The following is a 13,267-nucleotide window of genomic DNA, read 5'->3' as shown; positions in this document are numbered from 1 at the left end:
GTGGGTTATTAATACCTAGTCAAAGCCATAGGGCACACTCAATGCACTTATGGTAGAAAAACCTCAGATACAGCAGATACTAAGAGAAAACTTCAGGGTTCTCTGAACTCTGTATTTTGTTCAATCACTTAGAGAATGTCTTTGAAAGATATGGATAGTCAAATTGCCTGCTTTAAATAAGAGAAGTAGGCAGAGACTCTGTAATTCCATAGCTGCTTCTGGCCAGCCATGGCCTCTCAAGCTTTAGAAAAATGACTCAACTTTTCTCAGGCCTATTTCGGATCCCTGCTGCAGAAACCTTCTGAATGAAGTATGTCTTGCAGTTGATATCCTGCTTCAAATCTACTTGGTGCCTCAAACAGCAGGGTGTCTAGAAATACTAGTCTCTGCTAGGAGAGCAGAAATCTTAAAGAGCCATGCAAATTGGATCCACCCGGTCTTTAACTTGGGCCAATTCTTCCACAGTATGTGCAGACACATTCTTAGTTGACTTGACTGCATAATAGAGATAATTATAAGTACTTACTTATTTCACAGGGGTCTACTGAAGATTAATTAGTTAATGTTGGCAGACCAAAGGTGTAATATATGTGCTAAGTATTATTATTATTACGGTGCCACTTGTCTTGAAAGAATGTTGTTTCTGAAGTCATAGTGCCTATATGCCATCTGCTCACAGCAGCCTTTACCATCTCTCTACTCAGAGACTGAATCCGGTATCTGAATAAATAGATGTGCTCAAAAAAAAAAAATCTATCACACCTCCATCTGTGCTTATGGAATATGAATTCAGACATAGGCAGAAATGCAAATCAATCAAAGGGGAGAGGCTTCTCCGGTGCCCAGAGTCACATTTTGAGATGTTGCTCTAATATTCTTGCTTTTCATTTTAGAATCCGCTAACTCACGACGCGAGGCTTCTGTGAAATTCTCTCTCTTCTGCATTTGAAATAGGATGTCATATTAGAGGCCTGAACTGCCTTCTCTTTTGTTCCCAGAAAGTTGAAAGAGAAAACTTGTCCAGAACACATTCACTGCCGATCTTTGCAGAAATTAGCTCCATGATTTTCATGCTTTATATATTAGTATAATTATTAAATGCTAATGAGTTTTTAAAGATTCCTATATGAAATCATGATTTTGAAACTTCCCTCCTGCCAGAATTATAACTAGGTTACAGGCAACATGATATGATCTATGACCCATTTTTACTAATGACAAAAGAATGAAGATACAGCTTTTTATGAATAAGCACTCCTTCCTGAACATGACAGGGCACTGCAACTGTGAAAGCTCTGAAAATCAGAAAGATTAAAACCTTGAACTAAAATTATCCAAATGTTTCACGGATGCCACTATAGTAATATAAATACCATTCTTTGCCTTTGAAAAAGTTATTGGTGTCACAATTATCATAGATATTTAATGTTCTTCCACAGTAGGTGGCTCAATGGAATTATTTCTTCCACCATCATCCTACTACCTCTTTCTCAAGTCAGCTGCAGAAAGTAAATTTCTCTTCTATCTGAATCTCACCTCACTTGATCCATATACCCAGGATAATTCCAGTAATATTTTTGTTTAGTTTTATTTTTTGTATCCAATTTGATTACAGATTTCTCATCTTGTCCAAGGGTATGCTAAAATATCTTTTATGGTAGTAGTGGAATGAATGAAGTAGGAAATAAACTCTGGTTCAGTAAAGCTCCTGTTACCTATTATATGCATAACCTGATCTCATGAGGATGCAAGTAACATTTGAATTCAATTCACCTAATCTAAATTATGCATCTGTCTTATGAATTGGTTAGGTTTTAGGAATATAAAGAGGAATGAAATACCATACCTAGTCTCTACTCAAGAAGATACATCTATAACTAACTATATTAAAATGATAAGTTCCAAAGTAAGCAATTTGAAAAAGTCTTGAGAGAGCACAGAAGAGGCAATGATTCATTCTCCTGAGAGTCAGGAAAGAGAGTTTCAGAAGGCTTCAGATGGATGATATTTGAATTGGGCTGTGAAGGATGAAAACAGCATGGGTAGGTGGAAAAGAGGGAAGGCATACTTGGCTGTCCTAACTCTGTACTTCCAAGAAGACTGATACCTTTGAAGTATGCTGTTCTATATTGTTAAAAATGAGCCTTGGACACCCTTCACGTTTTAAAAAATTTTGTTCCTGTACTCTTGGATTTTACTCCCCTCTCAAATCTCAGGTTCCTTGACCTAGTTTTCCATTGCTTGCCCCTACACTTGAAAATAGATGTCCTTCTCAATTTTGAACTTCCCCTTGAACATGGCTTTAACTCTGTTTACAAAAGCACAGCAACTCCAGATATCACCCACCTGATGTCCCTGCAAACTTCACATTGAACACCTTGAGGGAACTTGAAAATTTTCAGGAAGAGAAAATGATAGGAAAAAAAAAACCAAAACATAGACAGCAAAGATCAAGACTTGTGTGACAAAAAGCAAGCCATCTGATGGGGCCAAAGCTCTCTGTTCCCTCATGCATGAGGACATTTGACAGAATAATGTAACCAGCCCCACAATAGCAGTGATACTGTGAAATAGCACAGGTAATCCTACCCCAGCAATGTTTTAGCCCATCCCTCAGAAGATGCTAATTATAGACAGGGTATGCACACAAATAGACTTAACTCCCTAAACAACCATGACATCATCTCTTCTTAGAGAAGATGGTCTGACCTATCTTTGCTTGAACCTAGATTCTGCACATCTGGGGGTCCAAGTCTCTCAGGGAATAGCTCTTAAGAACATCCAAAATAATTAAATATTTTATGAACTTCCTGATTACTAATTTGTTATAGAGTGAACACAAAGGTATTCAATGGCTTGAATCTTGGGTATTTTAGAGCTTGGTTGCCTTTGCCAACCCATTTTGTTAGTGATACAATAATGTCTCATCAGATGGGGAGTCGAGGTTGCAGCTAGATTTGTTGATCATTAATGGTACTTACATTATTGGATAGACTAGGAGTCTGAAACCTTTGTACCCTCAAGAATAAGGATGTGATGGAGTGGGGCTAGCTCAGAAGACTTGCAGCAAGACAACTTATGCGGTGCCTTCTCTGTAGACTAAAAAAGGGATTCTGGACTCAGGGCTGAAAATTTGGCACTGTCCATGAGTTCTAAACTGACTTTAAAATGAATGAGGTAATGGAATGCTCAGACAGAAGGCTCATCCATTATAGAAATACACCTCAAATTGGTCCTTCTTTTGGTAAAGGCTAAGGAGTACTTTGAGTTAAAACTTGGCAAGTTATTTGCTTACCAGGTCTTGCTGGGATTTGAATTAACTGTCACAGTGATAAAATTTTCCTAGAAACTAAATGAGAAAGCCAAAAAAATGTTACAGAAAGCCTTCAAAAATTTCAGAATTAACTGTTTGATCTAGTTAGCACCTCTAGTTCTGTTGGTATAGTCCATTTAAAACAGCTTTGTATGAGGGGATAAAGAGTGAAATTGAAGCAAATTACACATATGGCATGGGCCTATCTATTTATGTAATGGAAGAAGAGGAAGAAAACAGAGAAGAAAATTGGAAGAAAAGAGACAGTGTGAAGAAACAAATAAAATGCTCCTTTAGCAGACCCTAAAAATTCTCAATCAGGTCATTAGAAACAACAACAAATTAAAGAGTATTTAAAAAGCATACAAAATGCATCCAGCTGAATATAACCCACATGCCTCTGTGAGCTTTTCACATTGGTCAGGAGTTGCTTAGTGAATTGAGAATCTATTAAGTTGCATGTGGTTTTCATTCTCTTGTTTTTACAGCTTTTTGGAATTTACTTTGGATCTGTTGGGACCTCTAACCATTTTCTGGCCTGAAGATGCTGTTGTAGACAATACCACAAAGATAATCTCTTTTGTATAGCTATCCCATCACACTAAAATCCTGGAAACTTTATTCAACATTAATATGTCATAATTTAATCCTCACAACTACATTATACAGTTGTTACCCATATCTCTATTTTGTCACTCAGTTGAGGCTTTTAAAGATTGAATAACTTGCTCAAATAAGTGGTACAGCAGCTTCAAACCCAGATTGTCTGAATATAATTCCTGTACTCTTTCCTCTAAATCACATACATGCTATTAAGTTCTTACAGCTTCATTTATATGTATGAATCTTTTTGCAGTTGCATTATTAGAATTTAAAAAGATTACATTGATCATTGAACATCTCTTTGACTTCCCTTGACCCCCAGGATTATTTTTGCCTTGAGGGGACAAATATTAAGGTGTAAAGTTATGACATGAAGTGTTGTTATCAAACTTTTAATACTTCTGTAAAATTTATTGGTCACTGTCAAATCATGAAAATATGAAGTTTGTAAAGAGGCTAAGTAATGCTTACTTTAACTTCCAGGTTTAATTTTTTTTAATTTAAAAAGTTATATATATATAACTTGTAAAATTTAAATAAATACATATCTGCAAAAAATTCCAAACAGTAAAGAAGTTATAATATGAAAAGCAACTCTTCCTCCCATCCTTGCTCTGCAGTCCCAATTTTCAGGTTAGAGTCTTTCGTGTATATTTAAAAAAAAAAAAAAAAAAAATATATATATATATATATATATATATATATACACACACACATGCAGACATAAAATATTTCTCTCTTTTTTTAAACATATTTTGGTGATATTTTCATTTTCAGCTCTCTATAACTTCCTTTGCTTTTCACAGCTGCAGAGTATTTCATTTATGGGTAGACTGTAATTGATTTAACCCATTTATGACTGCTTGACATTTAGAGATTTTTGCACTTTTGTTCTTTCTAAGTATGCTGCAGTAAACATCATTGTTTTTATTTCTTTGTTTCTGGATGTATATATAAATGCTGGATAAATGCCTTGAAGTGGCATTACTGAGTCAAAGGCTCAGTTAAGTTTATAATTAGATATGTCTGACTGAATTTTTCTTCTATATGTGCCTATTTTCCAGTTCAGTTAAAATTTGTAAAAAAAAAAATTATGTATGTTTATTATAAGTAAAAAAATTAACTTATTTAATAAGCTTTATAAACTATTTTTATTTAATTCTTCATATTGTGAGGTTTGGGGCATAGAATATTTTAATTTTTATGTAGTCAAATTTATTAATATTTTCTGATGTTGCTCTGGATGGTTCCTCTTATTTAGAAAATTTCCATATCAAAACTATTTTTAATGTAATTTTTTGGTACTTTTAAAGTTTTATTTTTCCATTTAAATCTTTGATACGTCTGGAATTTATTGGGGTCTACTTTTAAGGCAAAAACCAGTTTTTTTTTTGGTTTTTTTTTTTTAATGGCTAGCTAGCTGTCCCAACATGTTTATTCAGAAAGCTATTTTTTTCACTGATTTGAAGTGCCAACTTTATCATGGAGTAAATTCTCATATGTATTTGTTTATTTCTTGACTGTTTCTTCCATTTAATTGATCAGTCTTCCTATTTAGATGCCAGCACCAAACATTTAGTTGTACATAAATGTATTTTACTATCTTACCAAGGTATTCTCCTTTACTACTTCTTATTTTTTCAGAAACTTGCTGCCAATTTTTTCATGTTGATTTTTACATAAGAAATTTAGAATCAGCTAGCTCACTTTCCAGAAATAAGGCTGTTGGTATTTTATTTGGATCATGTGAAATGTGTAGATTAATTTAGTTTGAACTTACATTTTTACAATATTAAATCTTCTGTGCAGGAATACGTTTTCTCTTCTTTCCTTTTAGAAATACCTATCCTTTAGTAGAATTAAAATATTTTTTTATAGAGATTTTTCACATTTTGTGATAAACTTTTTACCTATATATTTATTCTTATTTTAAAGATAAGATTCTTATTTCTCAGTATTTTATAGCTGGGTATGTTTGTTTTCAGGAAAGCAATTAATTTTCATATATTTATTTATTTGTATTTGGCTCCCTCAGTTAATATTTCTCTTGCTTTTAATTTTAAGTTTTCTAGTTGTATAATCATCTGGAAAAAAATGTCATTTTATCCTTTCCATATTTATATCTCTTATGTTTAAAATCACTTTAAGTTTCTAAAAAATATTTTAAGTACATCATCTGGTACTCCTAGGATAATATTAAATATTTAAATAACAATGATACTAATAAGCATCCTGTTTTATTGTTACTGAATTTAACGAGGATGCTTTTAATATTTCATTATGCTCATGGATTTTGCTTCCAGACATGTATATCAAACAGATTATAAAGTTGTATAAAATATAAATTATACAGTTTTATTAAGAATCTTAAAAATCAAGATTAGATATTAATTTTTATCGAATAACTTTTTCCTATATACAAAGATAATCACTTTTATTTTCTTTTTAATATTTTAATATACATTGATAGATTTTATATAAGGATATTTGTATTTATATTCCTTGAATAAACCTTATTAATCATGTTCTATCCTTTTAATAGTCTGAGAATGTCCTCTTTTTGTTTTATTTTGTATACAAAAGTAGTATGGGGCTGTGGTTTATTCCACCTTTTTAAATCTGGAAAGACAGTTTTCCAGACTTAGACCATTAATTTTATGTTGGCTTCATAAAAGATGAGCTGGAAGCTATATGTTTTTATGCTGTCTAGAATATTTTAAATAGCTCTATAATTTTCTGTTTCTTAGTGGATATTTAGAATTCATCACTTAAACTCTGGTTTAGGAAAGGTTTGGCTTCTTTAGGAATAGGGACGAATAAATATTTTTCTTAATTTTTCCCCTAAGAAAATTGGAAAATTTGCCTTTACCTAATTGGACTTTTGTTGTCTTTAGCACCAATTTTGTTTTTTTGTGTTATCATAATAAAGCATTCATTCTATTCACACTTTCAAGTTTATCTTTAGTGTGTGACAAGTATTTTCTCATAATTATTTTCATTTTCTCTGCATCCGTATTTACTAACAAATTCTAATTTTTCTTATTTTATTTATTATATGTGCTTTCTCCTTCTCTTATTTTTCCAAGATCAGTTTATACATACACACACATACATATACACACAGGAACACACATACATAACTTAGTTTCATACATGTATATAGTCATATATATGTGTATAATACATAGTATGTATATATAATACAGTTATTAACATACTCAATTTTTCATTTTTACTATATGTGCTTTTCCTCTAATATTATTTTTAAATATTACATACATATGTATATTTATTAGTATATGAATGTATGCATAATATATGTTCAGTTATATATGATACATGATTATACGAACACACATCAACCAGTTAGTTAATTTGCCTTTTTACTCTTTTTCTATTTTCCAGTGTATTAATTTTGCATTTATCAGTAATAATTCCTTCCTTTTACTTTCCTTAGTTTCATGTTACTGCTACTTTTAAAATTTCTTTAATAGACTATTTTATTAAATTATTTCATCCTTGGTAGTTGAGAAAGGTAATTATTAAAACCTATAAATTTTCTTTTGATCACAATCTTAGTCAATTTTCATAGGTTCTGATATATAATGACTTGTTATTTTCTTCATATTCTACAGTTGTGGTTTTTTTTTTAACTCATGAGTTGCTGAACATAAAACTTATCTTTAAACAGTTGGTATATTCGTATTTCCTTTGGTGTTATTGTAATTGTAGTGTATTATAAGCAGAGAATTTATCTAAATTAATTTCTTTTCTTAAAAAATAACTTTAAGGGCTTCCCTGGTGGTGCAGTGGTTGAGAGTCCACCTGCCGATGCAGGGGACACGGGTTCGTGCCCAACGGGAGAGGCCACAGCAGTGAGAGGCCCGCGTACCGCAAAAAAAAAAACAAAAAAAATTACTTTAAGTTTTCTTTATAACCTAATCTCTATGCTGTTTTACTCATGAAGATTGACATATTTTATTAGGAATATCTATTAACATTTATTTGGTCTCCTTGATCAAATGAGCTCAAAGATATGTTTAAAATACCGTACTGCTCTTATGTTTGTCTACTTTCATTAAAGCGCCTATTGGAAGTCCTTTAGTGTTTTTCCTCCTCCTGGATTTCAACCCTAATATTAATATCACACATTTACTGTCTTTTTTGTTAGCATTTTCCCAGTATGTCTTTTCCTATACATTTCTTGTATTACTTTATCTTTTTTTTTTTTTTTCTGCGGTATGTGGGCCTCTCACTGTTGTGGCCTCTCCCGTTGCGGAGCACAGGCTCCGGACACGCAGGCTCAGCGGTCATGGCTCACGGGCCCAGCCGCTCCGCGGCATGTGCGATCTTCCCGGACCGGGGCATGAACCCGTGTCCCCTGCATCGGCAGGCGGACTCTCAACCACTGTGCCACCAGGGAAGCCCTACTTTATCTTTTTTTAATTTAATTTTTTTATATAGCAGCTTCTTATTAGTTATCTATTTTTTTAACATCTTTATTGGAGTATAATTGCTTTACAATGGTGTGTTAGTTTCTGCTCTATAACATAGTGAATCAGCTATACATATACATATATCCCCATATCTCCTTCCTCTTACGTCTCCCTCCCACCCTTCCTATGCCACCCCTCTAGGTGGTCACAAAGCACTGAGCTGACCTCCCTGTACTATGTGGCTGCTTCCCACTAGTTATCTGTTTTACATTTGGTAATGTATACATGTCCATGCCACTCTCTCAGTTCGTCCCAGCTTACCCATCCCCCTGCCATGTCCTCAAGTCCATTCTCTACGTCTGTGTCTTTATTCCTGTCCTGCCCCTAGGTTCTTCAGAACCATTTTTTTTTTTTTTTAGATTCCATATATATATGTGTTAGCATATGGTATTTGTTTTTCTCTTCGTACATGTCCTGGCTATTGTAAATAGAGCTGCAGTGAACATTGTAGTACATGACTCTTTTTGAGTTATGGTTTCCTCAGGGCATATGCCCAGTAGTGGGATTGCTGGGTCATATGGTAGTTCTATTTTTAGTTTTTTAAGGAACCTCCATACTGTTCTCCAGGGTGGCTGTATCAAATTACATTCCCACCAACAGTACAAGAGGGATTCCTTTTCTCACACCCTCTCCAGCATTTATTGTTTGTAGAGTTTTTGATGATGGCCCTTCTCACTGGTGTGAGGTGATACCTCATTGTAGTTTTGATTGGCATTTCTCTAATGATTAGTGATGTTGAGCACCCTTTCATGTGTTTGTTGGCAATCTGTATATCTTCTTTGGAGAAATGTCTGTTGAGGTCTTCTGCCCATTTTTGGATTGGGTTGTTTGTTTTTTTTTTTGATATTGAGCCGCATGAGCTGCTTGTAAATTTAGGAGATTAATCCTTTGTTAGTTGCTTCATTTGCAAATATTTTCTCCCATTCTGAGGGTTGTCTTTTCATCTTGTTTATGGTTTCCTTTGCTGTGCAAAAGCTTTTAAGTTTCATTAGGTCCCATTTGTTTATTTTTGTTTTTATTTCCATTTCTCTAGGAGGTGGGTCAAAAAGGATCTTGCTGTGATTTATGTCATAGAGTGTTCTGCCTATGTTTTCCTCGAAGAGTTTGATAGTGTCTGGCCTTACATGTAGGTCTTTAACCCATTGTGAGTTCTCGTTGCTGTTTTGATTTGCAATTCTCAAGGAAGTGGTGATCTTCAGCATCTTTTCATGTTTTGTTTTGTTTTTTTCTTCTTTCCCAACATTGCGAGTGAAATGTACCTCTTGAAATTGTCTTCTGACAAATCTGGCCTGTTTTTTTTGTTTGTTTGTTTTTGTTTTTTGCGGTACGCGGGCCTGTCACTGTTGTGGCCTCTCCCGTTGCGGAGCACAGGCTCCGGACGCGCAGGCTCAGCAGCCATGGCCCACGGGTCCAGCCGCTTCGCGGTACGTGGGATCTTCCCAGACCTGCGCACGAACCCGTGTCCCCTGCATCGGCAGGCCGACTCTCAACCACTGTGCCACCAGGGAAATATCTAGTCTCATAGCGTTGTGGTCAGGAAAGATACTTGATACGATTTCAATTATCTTAAATCCACTTTATTTTAAAAGTTTGCTTTGCTATGAGATTGAGCTTTCTTGCTGATCAAATTAAATAATCTTTTATTCATAATAGTTTATTTTATTCTATTTACCTTCATTGCTGTGAGAATTATGATTGATTTTAATACCATAACTGATTCATATTTCATTTTTCCTTATTTTCAGTCTTTTGCTAAACAGTCTGTATTTTATTGTGGTTCTTTTTTGTGTGCTGCTTTTTTTCTTTTAATTATTTGGAATGTTTATTGACTTTTAATTTCTTCTTGTATGTTTAACTGTATAAAAAGTGTTTCTTTTATTAACCTTAGAATATTCATTGAATGTCTACATCAAAATATAAAGAAATTAGCTCACTTATACTTTTGTTACTCTCACCTCCTAATACATAATATATTAGTTTTGGTTGATTTCATGATTATTTTTAACTTTTTTTGGTAAAATTTACTTCACAAAATTAGACAGTATCTGTTGATTTCTCACTGGGGGAATAATTGTACACTCACTTCATCAAACTCCCCCTTCTCTCATGTTCTCTCTCAGTTTTGTTGTTTACATCACTATATAATCGACAAGTAATAATAATAATACCCACATTTCTTTATTATTAGTTATTTTATGTATATGGAACCAATGCTCACCATTATTATATTCTTTTTTTTAAATTTTATTGAAGTATAGGTGATTTACAGTGTTGTGTTTAATTTCTGCTGTACAACACAATGACTCAGTTATACATATATGTATTCTTTTTCATATTCTTTTCCATTACAGTTTATCACAGGATACTGAATATAGTTCCCTGTGCTATACACAGTAGGACCTTGTTGTTTATCTATCTTATAAATAATAGTTTGCATCTGCTAATCCCAACCTCCCAATCCTTCCCTCCCCATCCCCTCTCCCCCTTAGCAGCCACCATTATTATATTCTATCTCAAGTTTTCATTCCTGGTCTTTATTTTGACTCATCTTGGTCAGGTTTGATTTTGTGATTAAGTAGTGCTTGAATGGGGGTTGTATAGCCTGGTCTCTGTGTCATTTCTCTCTGTTGCCTCAATTATTGAGACAGTTTGTTGAGGAATAAAAAATTTAGGCCACCTTTTCTTTCCCTCAACAATTTACTCTATTTTTTTTCATCTAATTGGTTATATATTTTGCTTTTTGTTGTCTGCGTAGGATTAGTTTTTTATAGTGTTAAAGTCCAGCAACTGTTCCAGGATATGTTGTGATGTTGGTTGATCCGTATCACTTTTTTTCCTTATGATGGAATTTATCATTTTAATATACAAATTCAGATCTTTGTTATTTCAGTGTTTCAAGGGCCTTATTAAGAAACTATGTTTTCATTAGAACTATGAACTATATATATATATTCATGATATACACATATATAGAATTTACCTCCCTTATCTTTATGACTATACATTTATTTTCCCCATTTAATTATGTTCTGTTTATTCAAGTTGATCTTCCATGTCCCCAGTGTGTTTCCATATTGTCTCTACTATATTTTGTTTCTTTTAATGTGCCTTTATTTACAAAATGGTTTTAGCTTCAAATTCCATCTATATTTTTAGCATTTCAATTTTTTTCTGGTGTCTTCTTTTGCTGTTCTCCTTGACTGCATATGTCTCTTCTTTGAACTCAAAAAAAACTTTTTTTTTTTTTCTTTCTTTAAGCCATGATGGAGAAAGGTTTTTTCAGGGTTCTCTAGTCTCTTCCATCACACATGTAATCTTCTGATGACCAATCCCATGCTGATCCCCTTCTGAATATTATCCCCATTGAATGGGGGCAGCACATATGGTTCAGCTTTTTAGTTGTGAAGTATGAATGAAGGGGAAGGAGGCTTAGTGAACTAAGGCATTTACTGCTTCAGTTTGGACATTTTTATCATAAGCTCTGCTGGGATGTCTGCCTTACAGAAATAACTACAGAGGGAGCTAGTTTTTTGTTTTATGTTGAGCAAAATATCTGCATAGCTGTCAGTGACGCATGCTGCAGAGTATTTCTACAGTAATGTGCCTTGTTCATACAAGAATGGAAATAATCTCAGCTGGAGGCAGCATGGTGCAGTGGTTACAGGCACAGGTTTTAGAACCAGATGGTCTTCCTGGGTTAAATTTTAACTTCATTTACTAGCTACATGCTGTTGAAGAAGTAGTCTTTCCTCTCTGAGCTGCTCGCCTGTATCTACCTCACAGACTTATTGTGAATATCAATGACATAATGTGTTTAGAGCACTCAATACATAATAAGCACTCAATCAGCTTTCACTAACACTACTGTTATGACACAGTGTACTTAATGGTGAGGACTGCTTGGGTTCAGTTACCAGCATTGCCACTTACTAGCTGTGTGACATTGTGCAATTTACTTAACCTTTCTGAACCTCTGCTTCCTCATATGTAAGAAGAAGGAGATTATGTTAGTACCTATTTCATAGAGTGTAGGGGGTGTTTAATACAATATGTGGCATACAGGAGGGACTCAATAGCTTTATTGATAATCATAGCCCTTTAACCCACTGGTTAAAGCTTAATTTGTCATAGAATCAAAGTATAATTTAATCTTGGTTCATTCATGAGAGTTCAATAACGCCTGAACATAGGTACCTCAAGATGTTTATGACATGTGAGAATTCACCACAGTATTTAGTAAAATAATAACTTAGTAAATGTTTGTAGAATGAATAAACATATTAATGGAAGAAGTGATGTGGCATTGATACCATTCTACCCTGCCCCAGACCTTCCCCTCCTTTTTTATTGTGGGAAAGATATTGAGTTCAGTTTTCAAGGTTTCCTATTTGATGATCTCATTTATCCTATCTTTGTCTTATTTGTTTTCAGCAACTTTTTTTTTCTTTCTATCAATATTTCTATTTTAACAGTACCAGTTATCTACAGGAATATAATAGGGATTGATGGGAATTTGAAGTCCTTTGAATTCCAATATAAAGATTATTATTATCTCCTAGTATCAAGCCTCTAATTCAGCTTTAATACTGTTGTGGATTGCCTTAATTACAGCCCATCTAGGTGGGGTAGATGCTTCACAATATTTATTTAAAACATTATCCTCGGGGCTTCCCTGGTGGCGCAATGGTTGCGCGTCCGCCTGCCGATGCAGGGGAACCGGGTTTGCGCCCCGGTCTGGGAGGATCCCACATGCCGCGGAGCGGCTGGGCCCGTGAGCCAGGGCCGCTGAGCCTGCGCGTCCGGAGCCTGTGCTCCGCAACGGGAGAGGCCACAACAGAGGGAGGCCCGCATACCA

The sequence above is a fragment of the Physeter macrocephalus genome, chromosome 8, assembly GCF_002837175.3.
Source record: "Physeter macrocephalus isolate SW-GA chromosome 8, ASM283717v5, whole genome shotgun sequence".
NCBI lineage: Eukaryota > Metazoa > Chordata > Mammalia > Artiodactyla > Physeteridae > Physeter > Physeter macrocephalus.
Note: the sequence above shows the minus strand (reverse complement) of the source record.